The 14527-nt window shown below is 34.2% G+C and overlaps 1 protein-coding gene and 1 non-coding gene across 8 annotated transcripts in view; both read right to left on the reverse strand.

The window, feature by feature from the left end:
• The window catches only part of NLGN1 (neuroligin 1), a 957654-nt gene that overhangs the window by 192217 nt on the left and 750910 nt on the right, over positions 1-14527 (reverse strand). The window lies entirely within an intron of this gene.
• Positions 11572-11759, reverse strand: LOC129402675 (U2 spliceosomal RNA). The gene has a single exon (XR_008628773.1). It is a non-coding gene; the product is annotated as a U2 spliceosomal RNA (small nuclear RNA).

The following is a 14527-nucleotide window of genomic DNA, read 5'->3' on the forward strand; positions in this document are numbered from 1 at the left end:
AGGGACTTTGCAGAGAAGTGGCTCCCCTATCAAGTTTGTAGAATCTAATTTAGCATGTACTATGCCTGGTGGTTGGGTGACTCAACCAGATATTTCTCTGGACTTAGTTAGTAAAATACTGAAATACAGAAATCCAAAACTGTGCGGCTGCCCTTAAAAAAATTTTTAATTTGATTTTTACTGACTCTCTGTTTTGTTATTAAAATTAGATTTTTCTTCCAGAGCTAAATTTGGTTCCACAGCTAGATAATTTATTTTTCACATAGTACCTTTATGACTTATACTTTGAAGCTCTTCAGCAGACTTCATATATATCTTTCTAATTTTTAGATTCTTTAAAGTGCCCCTTATATATTCTTTCATGTCACTCATGCCAACTATAAAGAGAAAACATTACAAGGGTGTTGACACAGTAATAAGAATTATGCATTTTCAAAAAGGCTTCTATAGTAGTTGATACATAGGTGGATGTCTGATAAAGAAACTTTGCCTCTTCCTAGGTCAGAAAAGAATAACTAGTGTTAGAGGAAAATGTCTTCCAATCAATCTATCCCTCTGTTGCTTTCTATTCTGAATAAGCCTGATACCTTCAAAAAGGAAAAAGACACTGCTCAAAGTTGCTTAGATGGAAAAATGTTTGAGTCATTATAAATGGCTCATCATGTTTCCCTTTCTAGCTGAAAACACATGCTCAACCATTTTTCTCCTTAGCGTGGGGACAAGGGATATTGAGCAGGAAAGCAATTTATTTTCTTTGGAAACACAGAGGGAGAATATTTATCAAGGTTTAATAGGGTATAACAAGAAAATTCTAAAGAATAAATAATAGTAATATCGTATGCCCTCAGGGAAGGTGGCATGAAAGAGAGAAGATGCAAGCTTTGTGAGTTTTATAATGACAATGTTTGAACAATTACCAAATGATAGCAAAGTCATAAAGCAAGGGATTTGAAGACACTGTGAAAAAAACAACTTAAAACACGTTATCATTTCACTTGTTATAAATTCTTTCTGCAAAGATTTATAGAACCTACTGAATCTTAGGATGAATGCATAAGTATTAAATAATAATTGAATTGCACCAATACCACACTAGGAACTATGATAATTAAGGAAACCTTGGCTTAAGGTTTTTATAATTTAATAGAAGCTATAAGTATACAGATAAGAATGAAGAAACTGCATTCATGACTAGTCAGAAATCATCAAATGATTAGGTATAAGATGAATGAATGTGAAATAAGAATGGATGAATAAACTTCCCAAATGAAAATTGATCATAATGCAGAAAATGAAAAAGATGAAGTAACCTAAATATAATCCCCAAATTTACAATGAGGGAAAATGGAATCATCACGAAAGATAGGCAGGGGACAAGTATGAAAAGGCATAGTAGAAATCACAGGGAAAAAAGAAATAATAATGAAGTAAACGCAGAATCAAGAATCACAAGAAAGATGCTCAGTCAACAATTAGAGGCACTCAATCTTCAGAGTTGTTATCCCTGGATAAACTTCACTTGCATGAAAACCTTAATATTATATGCTCTCTGCTTCTTTTGTAAGTGATCATTAAATCAAGCAACTTACTATCTTGGGCACTTTACAGAAAACTGGATTAGACAAAGGTCTTATAAGCATTCAAGTATATATGTACATATATGTATATTTATACATGAAACTATAAAATATGATCAGTGATATAAAGGAAAAGTATAAAAGTGGTGGAAAGTCAGAGATATCCTCTCACATGACAATATCTAAAATGATAACTCAAAAATAAGGTGCTTAACATACAAAAACTATTTTAGGCAAAAATGAACAGACTGAATATAGATTCTAAGAACTATAGAGATTGAATTGGTGAACATTTAAAATTTCCAATTGCAGAGATCTCTAAATAAACATGTACATAATGTATGTATCACATGAAAAGTCAGTTTTTTTTTCCAGTGATTAGAAAGAGAAGAGATTTCAATAAAATAAAGATCCTTGAAGACATAAAATTATTTCTGTTCTTCATCGAACTGGCATGCCCTTATATTTTGAATATCAATAAAATGAATCAGAACAAGTGACTGGAAAAACTGCAAGAGGCAACCTATAAGCCCCTATTTGCTCTGGTACAGAAAGTTGAAGTGCATATAAATTTTAATTGTGCTTCACAAAAGTTAAGCCGTATATTTTGAGATACTAGCAAGGAATGAATATACTTAAGGTGTGTTCTATGAAATGTCACTGTAAAATTTCAGTTGCCATTTATAACAAATCTAGTAGTCACAATTTTCACAGTGATATTGATAAGCATATGAGAGAAATCAGGAGTCATCTCTGAGCACCTCTGGGTATGTCCCCCAAATAAACGATAAAATAGTAAGCACCATTTCAATATGGGGAAATGAAGGATAAGGGATATGAAAAACTTACGTAATAAATCATGCAAGTTCAGTCATTGTAAGATGGTAACTCTTGGCCTATTTCTCCTTGTAACTGCAAAGCTATTGAGTCCTTAAATGTATCATCAGGTTATGCTTAGCTTTGTGTTTAAGTTGCTATTTCTTTGAATTATATGAAGCTACATATTTTTTAATTTCCTTAGAAATCTTCACATTGGAACTCATATAATAAAGACAAATTTCTTCAATTTGGTTTCAATGTTAAACAGAAATTCCTTTCTTAAATTTAATTAATTAAATTATATTAAATATACGTTAAGTCTATTATTTAATAAAATAAATGCTAAATTTGATTATATTTTTCCTTTTTTAGATATATAAAACTGTAGAGAAAGATAGAAAAACTTATGAAAACTTTTACATAGGTATAAATTAATGATGAGAAAAATGCAAGAAGGCTCACTCATTTTATTTGAAATAGTGGATGTTAATTTATTCTGACTTTGGCCAAAAGGCTTTTCTAAATATTAAATGTATACCAACCAGTAGAAAAATATATCTTTGAGGTGTGAACAATTTAATTATAAGGTCAAACTTGGGAAAGAGGCAATCACAATCAAACTAACACCTTAAATAATTGTTTCCTGTGGTTTCATTTATATCAACTAAGCTAATGTGCAGCGTGAACCTATTGCTCGACATTAGCATTATTGATGAATTTGTGTGGAACTATTAATCAGTTTGCTTCAGAGAGACAAACTGCTGTTTTAATTTGTTTCCTTAGCTATAAAGAGATCTGCCTTTATTTCCTTCCTCTAACCAATATTTCGTGGAGAATGTTGGAATGTGCTTCAACTGCTAAGCTGGAAACTGTATTTCAAAAATATTCTCATCTCCCCATGATGTGGTATCTTATTAAAGGAAACACTATTTTAAAAACATGGATCTTTATTGCTTGTACTTATTTTGCCATAACTGGATCCTTGTATCAGGATAAATTTACTTTAGAATGGATCACTCAATTCATCCCTGTCCTGCAAAATTGTGTTTGCTGAAAATAAGATTTTCATGTTGGCACACTGCCTTTCTGGTTAATGCAAATGACTAGGAGATTGTATTCTGTTAGATCAGTGGTGTGCCCAGCAAGGTTAAATCTTCATTCTCATAAGAAAACTTAGAGTTATAAAGCTATTCCAGGTTTGATTTATTTTGCTATATTTATGATTTTACTCTTTATATGTATGGTCTCTCTGCTAGTTCATCAGTAAGCTTTTGGATGGCTTTTCTAGAATCCTAGTACAGATCTAGTTTTTCTTGATAATGAGTTAAAAATGGAAAGATTTATTGATTAAAGACTTGGAGGGTACATCTATAGAATGGATTTGAAGTTAGAATCCATGGGCCAAAGGTGAATTGACAATTGTTAACAATTTCTGACTAACCATAAAGTAGAATGTAATGTTTATATTTTCTCTCAGGACACAATCTCCATTACTGTACCAATTATATGTTTTCCCAAGATGGGCAGAATTGCCATAATCAAAGTTTCTATGTGGCTGCAAAGAGTAATTCTGGTGACCCATTCTTCCCTCTACCCTGAAAAGAAGAATTTCTATTAGGACTGGTATATTTTTAAATCTAGACTATACCACACAGAACACTAAGGTGTGACATATACTTTGGAAAACATTTATATTGAATATTGACATAACAAGACACTTTTTACCTTTTCATCATTATCACTAACTTTTGTCAAGCTACTTCAGTTTGTCATTGGCATCACCTTCACTAAGTTTTTCTTTTGAATGAACAAATGAAGACTTGGTTTTGTTTTAGCGCCACCTGGCAGCATACAGGGCTTACTCCTGATTTTATACTCAAGGATCATTTCTGTCTCTGTCGTTGCTAAGGAGATGATATATGGTGCTGGGAACTCAAATTGGGGTTGACTATATGCAAGACAAGTACCTTAATCTCAGTATTATTTCTCTGACCCAGCAATTTACTTTTATTGTAGTTTATTTTATTTTAATAGTTTATTTTATAACAGTTCTTAATAGAAGTAAACATAACTTGGATTATGGATGAGTAAATAAAATCTACACAATTTCTATTTTTACCTCATATATTTTTCTCTTTTGGTATAAACAAAGTTATGAAATATACCTGAAAACATTTAATTTTATGTCACGACATCTATCCTCCATTTGGGGATGGAAGTATTTTTCTCTCTCCTATTCTTTTATTATTATAATGTATTGATTTTTTCTATAAACCATCTTTTCTCTTACTTATTCCATATGACTTTACCCAATTCAATTCCCCCCTTTCATTTCTCTTATTTGCCTTTTCTTCCTCCCTCCTTCCCTCCCTCCCTCCTTCCTTCCTTCCTTCCTTCCTTCCTTCCTTCCTTCCTTCCTTCCTTCCTTCCTTCCTTCCTTCCTTCCTTCCTTCCTTCCCTCCTTCCTTCCCTCCCTCCTTTCCTCCCTCCTTCCTTCCTTCCTTCCTTCCCTCCTTCCTTCCTTCCCTCCTTCCCTCCCTCCTTCCCTCCTTCCTTCCCTCCTTCCTTCCCTCCTTCCTTCCTTCCTTCCTTCCTTCCTTCCTTCCTTCCTTCCTTCCTTCCTTCCTTCCTTCCTTCCTTCCTTCCTTCCTTCCTTCCTTCCTTCCCCCTCTCTCCATTCCTTCCTTTCTTTTTCTACCTTTTGGTTTTAGAGCCACACCCAATAGTGTTCAGTGCTTACTTCTGACTCTTTACTCAGGGATCACATCAGGCAGTGTTTGGGGGGTGCAGGGGATAGAATCAGGTAGTATACTTGCAAGACAAGCACAGTTACTTCTGTGTTATCTCTTTGACACTAAGAAAGTGTCAAAGAGATTTGACTTTGATGAAATTTTGTTTGATGAAAACAAACTTTGATACGAATGCCCAAAAGGCACATTAAAAAATGCTCTGCATCACTAATCATCAGGGAGATGCAAATCAAAACAACTATGAGATACCACCTCACACCACAGAGAATGGCACACATCTAAAAGAACAAAAGCAACCGCTGTTGGAGAGGATGTGGGGAGAAAGGGACCCTTCTACACTGCTGGTGGGAATGCCAACTGGTCCAGCACCTTTGGAAAACAATATGGACACTTCTCAAAAAAATAGAGGTTGAGCTTTCATTTAATCCAGCAACACCACTTCTGGGAATATATCCTGGAGAAACAAAAAAGTATAGCCGAAATGACATCTGCACTTAAATGTTCATCGCGGCACTGTTTACAATAGCCAGAATCTGGAAAAATCCCAAGTGCCCGAGAACAGATGACTGGTTAAAGAAACTTTGGTAGATCTATACAATGGAATACTATGCAGCTGTTAGAAAGGATGAAGTCATGAACTTTGTATATAAGTGGATCAACATGGGAAGTATCATGCTAAGTGAAATGAGCCAGAAAGAGAGGGACAGACATAGAAGGATTGCACTTATCTGTGGAATATAAAACAACAGAGTAGGAGACTAATAGACAAGAATAGTAGTATATAATACGAGGAGGTTGGCTCCATAGCTTGGAAGCTGGCCTCACACGCTGCCGGAAAGGCAGCCCAGATAGAGAAAGGAAGACAAAGTAATATGTGATCAGAGATCCTGCTCTGGAAGGGAGATACGTGCTGAAAATAGACTAGAGACTGAACAGGATGACCACTCAATACCCCTACTGCAAACCACAACACACAAAAGGAAAGAGACATATCAAATTGGAATTCCCTGCCACAGAGGCAGGTGGGGTGGGGGAGATGGGATTGGGGGGTGGGAGGGATACTGGGTTCATTGGTGGTGGAGAATGGACACTGGTGGAGGGATGGGCTCTCGAACATTGCATGAGGGAAAAACAAGCACGGAAATGTGTGAATCTGTAACTGTACCCTCACTGTGACTCACTAATTAAAAAATAAATTTAAATAATAAAAATTTAAAAAAAAAGAAAACAAACTTTCAGCATTGTTTTATAAGATATATGGTGTTACCTGCTTTCGGGTTCTTTTCACTAAAACTTCAATTTGATTGCACATCCAGGTAACTTTTAGCTAAGTGACAAATGCTTTGAAAATCATTAATTTTATTGTTCTTCTCATATTCATACTCATTGTAATTTTACTTTAATTAAAATTTAGGTATATATGCCTGCCCTTTTATATGTATAAATATTTTTAAGCTGAGAGATAAAGATTATATTTTCATTTATGTTCCCCAGGATTTCCTTGGTAAAATATTCTCATAATAAATTCAATTAAATTTTTTGTCTTCCATTAGAACTTGACAAATTTGAGGAGATTTATAATATCAGTAATTTTATCACTGTCTTTCTGGCAGAAAAAATAAGACATTGGTTATTAAGAAATGTGAAAAAATATTTAAAATATGTTAATAAATCCAATTAAGTCAGGGAGATTTTATAAGCTCTTTTAAACATTTGCATGCAAAAATATTCCTCAACAAAACAAATGTCTTAATTTGGCAAAACAAACTTTAAGGAATCTGTGTCCAAAGGCAGGGGCAATGGTTATATTGGGGGATGGAGGTGGGAATATTGGTGACGGGTGTGTTGTTGGAATTATGTGTACGAGAAACCGTTAGCTGTATTGTAAATCACAGAATGTGAAGAAATATATATGAAGACTGGTGATCAAAATATAAAAATATAAAAATAAATAGTTGTTTTAGAAGACTTAATTAGAGATGACCACAATGGAAGCTTTGGAACCAGTCATTTGCCAGATTTCTACTTGACTTCACAACGCCCGGTTAATTTTTTTCACACACCAGGTCCTCTAAGATCAGTTATTGCTCTGGCAGATCAGAGCTGTCTGGAAAACTGAGATATTTTCTCTCTCTCATATCCTCAGCATTATAGATCTTCAGGTTACAACAGTTTATGGTCTTGCTGTATCGGTGTTACAATGTTATTTACAATTGTCAAAATCTGGTGGCAGAAGCAAATATTGTTGAATGTTAAAATTACTACTCTAAGTTTAAAGTAAATAAGAACCACCTGTTAGAGTCAGACGAGGGCTGAGATTAGCATTTTTAATTGAATAACTATGAGATATAGAGTTACAAATCTATTCAAGGTTCCTGTTTCAGTTATACAATGTTCCAATACCCAGTGTACATTTCCTACCACCAATGTCCCCAGTTTCCCTCCCGCCTCCACCCTCCTCCCAGTTCATCTCTATGGCAGGTACTCTCTCTCTATTTCTCTATCTCTCTGTCTCTCTGTCTCTGTCTCTTCTCTCTGTCTCTCTGTCTCTCTGTCTCTGTCTCTCTCTGTCTCTCTGTCTGTCTGTCTCTCTCTCTGTCTTTCTGAGGCATTATGGTTTGTAATACAGGTACTGAGGTACTGCGAGGTTATCTTGTTTGTTCCTCTATCTACTTTCAGTACACAGTTCTTACCCAGCGTGATCATTTCCAACTATCTTTATCAGAGTGGTTACTTCTTTATCCCAACTGCCTTCTCCCTAGGCACTTGACGCAGGCTTCCCACTGTGGACCAAGCCTCCTGGCCCTTGTTTCTACTATTCCTGTGTATTAGTCTCATCATGTTCTTTTTAATAATGTCTCACAAATGAGTCCAGTCATTCCTAACCAGCTCCCTGTTAAGCCTATTCTGCAGCTCTAAAAGTAGCACATGGCTAAAGAGCCAGCATTTTCAGAAAGATTGTTATGACCTTTTTAAAATTTTCTTTAATTGAATCACCTTGAGATACAATTATAGGCTTTCATGTTGGAGTTACAATCATAAAATCTTCAAGCACCCATCACTCCACCAGTACACATTCCCCACCACCAATCTCCCCGGTATATGCCCCATTTCTCACCCCACACCGCACCCCCGGTAGATAATTTCTCACATACTCTCTCTCTACTTTTGGGCATTATGGTTTGCAACACAGATACCGAGAAGCCATCACTTTTGGTCCTTGTTATGACTTTTTTAGGAAAAAAATATTACTTTCAAAAGTCTTTTGTGGATCACAAATAAATACTGTCAATCTTCTCCAGGTTTTGAGCCTTATGTACTCTTACATTTTGCCCAAATTCTGTTACTAAGAATTTCTTTTAATTTGATTCTCAGATGACCAAATGTCTCACTCCATGTAAATTGATTCAAGTTTTCTTTCCCTTGAAACCACCTTGCAAACCTTTCTAAAAAAATTTACCTTTCTGTCAGTCTTTACTTCTTCTCATCTCCAATTAAAATTTAAACAGAAAATAATTGCATTGTGTACATTATAATGTGTAGCAATTTTACATAGAAACCAAATTACTAAAGATGAGAATGTGGTTTTTTTTCTGATAACAGAGAGGCAGGTAAGTTCTTTTTGCCTTGAAGCTTTAGATATATTTACACATTTTTTTAAATATTTCACTTCAAAAATATATGTTTTGAGTGATTGTTATGAAACAGTGGCAGATCCTTAATGAAAAACAAATCTTAGTCATTGAGCTACTTTTTAGTTGGTAAGAATTAATGGGTTAAAGAAAAAATAAAGATAAATCTAGATTTAGCTGCATAACATTATGAATCTGGATCTACCACCTATTACTTTGAAATAAAAATAGTTTATTTATATAGCATCCACCTAAATACTGTATGGCATATTTTGCCTTCTGAATGCATTTGCGAATTTGTCATCAAAATTCAGAGTGCCTATCAGTGAAAGAATTACTTCTTGAACTTAATTGGATTAAATGGATCTGTAGCACACCCCACATTAATATTGCACAGCTTTCTTGAATGATTTATTGGTGGTCTCACTTTGTTTAATAAGAATGAAAGAGTAGCTGAAAACTCTCTGGGCAAATATATATTAATTACTATTTATTTTTGAAGTAGAGTTTCCTTTTATGCCAAGAGTTCATAAACACAAAGGGCAAGCAATGTTCTCAGCTACTTGGGAAATACTATGTGCTTAAAATAGTTCTTTAAGCTTATACATATCTGAATGCAGCTTTCCAAACATCCTTTCTTATTTTTGAACAAGACTGCTATTTTTGTGGACTCTGGACTACATGAACTGAACCCTGAGGCAGAAGCTGCAGTTTCGTGATATTGTGCTAAGTTCTCTTTAAAAGAAGAAAAGCAGAAAGAAAAAGAAGGGAGGGGAAAAGGAGGCTAGAGGAACAACCACATACTGAGAATGGCTAGATAAGTTTCCAGGGAAAATATTTTAAGCAAATGGTACACAAGACAGGTTATATGTTTATTTATGGGACAAACTCCCACATATTCTATTATGCTCTGAAATGAATGAATGCTGATCAAGCTGTAGTGGCTGGAACTGTATGCATTTAAATTAAAAATATAGAAAGTACAGTATACACTAAGGTGGGATCTATTAACTCTGTCAGGAATAGCAGCATTTTCATTTTTCCTTTTGTAATAGAAGTCATTGTGTGTGTGTTTAGGATGGATTCTTGGTCTTTATTAATCTCAGCAGTAGGAGCATTTGGGATTGTAAAAGCTATTGATTTTTTAAAAAGAGATTGTAGTCTTATTTTATGGTATCTCTCAACTACTATTTCAAATCTGTAAGCTGAGTATTCAGTGCAGAGGAGTCCAGTACTTGGTGATGTGATTTAGGGACTTCTTCTGGCATGTGTTGAAGGATTTCGATACTTGTTCACCTCTAGAGAATAAACAATAATTTCATATAATTAATGAGCTTTCTTCCCCTCCCTCCGCTTTGACTGCATTATCATTAATTGTGATAAGAAAGATGCAAAATGGGAGCTTTTAATGTGTCTTTCAGTCATATAATCTCTCAAGACCTTGTAAGTAATCTGTTTTCTTCCCCAGTCACTTTTCATTTCCACTAACTTCAGAATCTTATTCCCTTTTCCCTAAAGTATTTGAACTTTCATTGGCCCATAGAATAAACTACTTATACTTCTTCAAATGAACAGTTCATTTTTGTTATTATTGTCAATACAAAATGAATATTGAAACAAAATAGACATATTTACATTATTTTCTTTTACTACTTTATATTACTTCATAATATGATAGGGGAAAACACAAAATTGATGAATATATAACAAAACATTAAAAAGTAGAATACCTCCAAAGATTTATTTACTATAGTAGGGGCACATATTAAAATGTCAAAAGTTAGAGAATGAATAAATTTACTTTGAAATATTGAATATGAGTGATGCTTATTTTTAAATCAATTTGCTGCCTATAGACTGGTTATCATAACTATTTCAACTTTTAATAAATTGCCTAGCAACACATGAAGCTTACATTTGACTAATTACATTTCTAATTCATAGATGGGGAAAAGGTCCCTTTTCTTCTTTTCCTGAGATTATGCTCTTCCTCACTGTAATCTTCCATGGTAGAAGAGAAAATGCAAAGTATTTTCCCTCGATATGCTAAGCGTTGGACATAATGATCATGATTCCAGGTAGAAATTTGGCAATATTCAGGGGAAGAATTATACAATATAAAAAATTTTTAGTACAAAATTCTGAGTAACAGGTAAGAAGATTTGTATAAGACCAAATCAGTAGGAGTGAAATTACTCATAAAGCCTACTTTGATTTACAAAGTGACTTTCACACTGGATTTCTGAGGATACAACTTCATGGAAACATTCAGTGATGACAAGATAATTCTGCGAGGCAATTGAAGCCTATTAAGTTTGAATGAGGAAATTTTAACTTCTCTGTCCTAAGGAGCAGTTTTGTCAATTTAATTTGTAAAATTTACAAATACAGGCAAGTCAAAAGAACACAGTAAGAAAACCACTCATAAGCATTTATCTGAAGAATCTTCAAAGATTAATTTGAAACAGTATATATGATTTTCATTCAATTAAATAAAACATTAGTTTATTATTTACAAGGTATAAAAACTTAACCTGTTAGAAACAAATAGAGCTTTCTTCCTTCTTTTTCTTTTCTTTATTTTATTTATTTATTTTTTTTTGCTTTTTGTTTCACACCCAGCGATGCTCAGGGGTTACTCCTGGCTTTGCACTCAGGAATTACTCCTGGCAGTGCTTGGGGGGACCATATGGGATGCCGGGGATCGAACTCGGCCGCGTGCAAGGCAAACGCCCTACCCGCTGTGCTATCGCTCCGGCCCCTCTTTTCTTTATTTTTTTTTATATTCCTCCAAGTAGGCGCGCCATCTTGGAGGTTTTGCAATATCAGGTGGATTCATGGAATGCATGAAGCAAACTCCTATTCCATTTCCGGGTCCCCCAAATCCATTTCACATATTGTCCTTGGATAGAGGACGTAGCAGATATTAAACTGACAAGAACAAATATGGCTCTTGATTTTAGCCAAGACCATGAAGTGATGATGAAAAGACGTTTCTTAATCTAGTAGGGGCAGCAATAGGCACCAAATTTCTTCTAATTGGGGAAGCATGAGAAATCCTTCTTCCTTCCTTCCTTCCTTCCTTCCTTCCTTCCTTCCTTCCTTCCTTCCTTCCTTCCTTCCTTCCTTCCTTCCTTCCTTCCTTCCTTCCTTCCTTCCTTCCTTCTTTCTTTTCTTTCCCTCTTTCTTTCTTTCCCTCTTTCGCTCTTCCTTCCTTCCTTCCTTCCTTCCTTCCTTCCTTCCTTCCTTCCTTCCTTCCTTCCTTCCTTCCTTCCTTCCTTCCTTCCTTTCCCTCTTTCTTTCTTTCTTTCTTTCTTTCTTTCTTTCTTTCTTTCTTTCTTTCTTTCTTTCTTTCTTTCTTTCTTTCTTTCTTTCTTTCTTTCTTTCTTTCTTTCTTTCTTTCTTTCTTTCTTTTCCTCTTTCTTTCTATATTTCCTCCTTCCTTTACTTTCTTTCTCTCTTTTTCTCTCTCTCTTTCTTTCTTTCTGTCCCTTTTTCTCTCCTTCCTTCTCCCTTTCCTTTTTTTTTTGTGACGGAGGTGCACACCTGGTGGTGCTTAGGGCTCAGTCCTGGCTCTGTACTCAGGGATAACTTCTGGAGAAACTTGGTAGAACATATGGGATGCCAAGGATTGAACCTCTGTTGGCCAAATGATGCAAGTACCTGATCTGCTATACTATTTCTCTGGCCCCATTTCACCTTTTAAAAGAAACTTCCTTAATGTTTCTTGAAAAACTAGACAAGATTATGAATTGCCCACCATTCAGTACTTGCCTATAGAGTCTCATTCAATAGATCTGCTGGGAATCTTAAGTGAGTTCCTTTGTAATGTGACTTTCCTCTCTGTTCTTCCTGCTTCCCATATTCTGTCTCTGTCTTTGGCTTTTGCCATTCTGTGATTACAATGTGTCTTGGAGTTTTTCTATTTGTATCTACTTTCCTGGAACCCCTAGGGCTTCTTGCATCTGAGTGCAGGCACTCCTCACCACTGGAGAATTCTCATCTATAAGAGGTTCTCTGTTAAAATTTCCTTCCTGTTCCTCAGGAAATGTTATTCCTCTTGAACTCATCCCACAGTTCTTCTGTGTGCTTCATTTCTTTTCAGATATTTTCCTTCTGATGTTTTTAATATGCGCTATCTAGTTCATAGTAGCATTATTCACAGTAGCAAAATCAAATTTAGAAATGAAAAATAATTTTACGAAACAGTTGTCTCATGTGAAATACAAATAACCAAAACAAACTATGAAGATACAAGAACAGTAATTCAACTTTTATTAAAAACATGATAGTTACTAAAGGGGAAGGAAAAAGGGGTTTGAGGAGAGTGGTAGAAAAGATCAAATTGACAATATTGAATAACATTAGAACTTAGGCGCTACGTATATGAATCACATAAACAATTAAAGAAATGGATCTTTTCTTACAGAAAATTAACTGATGGAAACCAAAATTAAATCAATAGTATTTAATTATAAATCATGAGTTTCATAATATTGCAATTTTAACTTTTTGTAATGTAATCACTTTTTATGACCAATGTATTTTATAAACATCATGGGTTTCTTTATCAAGTATTATTTCTGAAATGGTATTCTTATGATCAAACAAATTTTATAACTGAGAAAGAATACAGTTTTGACCAAAAAAGATTTACACTTCATTCTTTTTTAAAAAATATTTTCATATTGTTTAAATGTGTAGTATTAATGAGCAAGATGTAAAGTCATAATATCAACATTTCCCTATAAAACATGAATTATGAATGAATTACAAAATAATAGACTTTCATGGCATACTAAAACAGAGAACAAAGATTACAGAAGAAGTTGAGCATTAAATGTCAGGAAAGTATTCTCTCAGGGAAGTTATTAACAGGTTGACATGACTATCTATTTAAGCCAGATAATCCCTTTTTGTATTTTTTTCATTTTTCAATATGGATAAACACCACCATAATCTCTCCCTTATTTCAGTTATCTGGGTTCTTTTGTATTCTTGTTCCTTATAGAAGAAGGAATGTAAAATATAATTTACAGGTTAAATCTCTGTTGGATTTCTCCACTATCTTCCCTACCCTATCACTCCAATTTGCAGTATGTACTCTTTCAAAAGAAAAATGCCTTTTTTTCATTTCTCACTAAAGAAAAAATGTTTTAAAAAATAAAATTAAAACTGGAGAAAGGGGCTATGAAAAGATATATGTATTTTTATTATACTCTACTAATTAATAAATATTTTAGAAGGAATATTGTTACCTAAATTATCTGCACCTAAATGTAAGTGCTTATGCAATCTTAGAAAAATATATGAGAAACTAAAAAGAAAAACTTTTACAAGGTGGCTTAGAATTTCTGTATTAATACTTAATAATCTGAAATTCTTGAGGAATCAGCTATTTCATATAACAATTTTTCCCATTTCCTATCCAGCGCAAAAGTACTAAATTAAACAGAAATTGTTCTAAAATGTGTTAAAAAAAAGTCCCTGTTCCATGGAATAGTGAATTCTAATAGTAGCTTAATGATAATAATTTAGCAGGAGAATCACCTTTTTTTATTGCACTGCAAAGTCTGAAATTATATTTTTATTCCAGGAGATGTATTTTTTTCTCCCACAGAATGCAGTGACATTGAGAGCTTTTTTAAATTTTTTTATTACTGAATCACCCTGATAGTTACAAACTAATGAACTTTCATGTTTGCATTTCAGTCATACAGTGATTGTTTACATCCCTCCACCAGTGCCC

The sequence above is a fragment of the Sorex araneus genome, chromosome 2 (genome assembly GCF_027595985.1).
Source record: "Sorex araneus isolate mSorAra2 chromosome 2, mSorAra2.pri, whole genome shotgun sequence".
Lineage (NCBI taxonomy): Eukaryota > Metazoa > Chordata > Mammalia > Eulipotyphla > Soricidae > Sorex > Sorex araneus.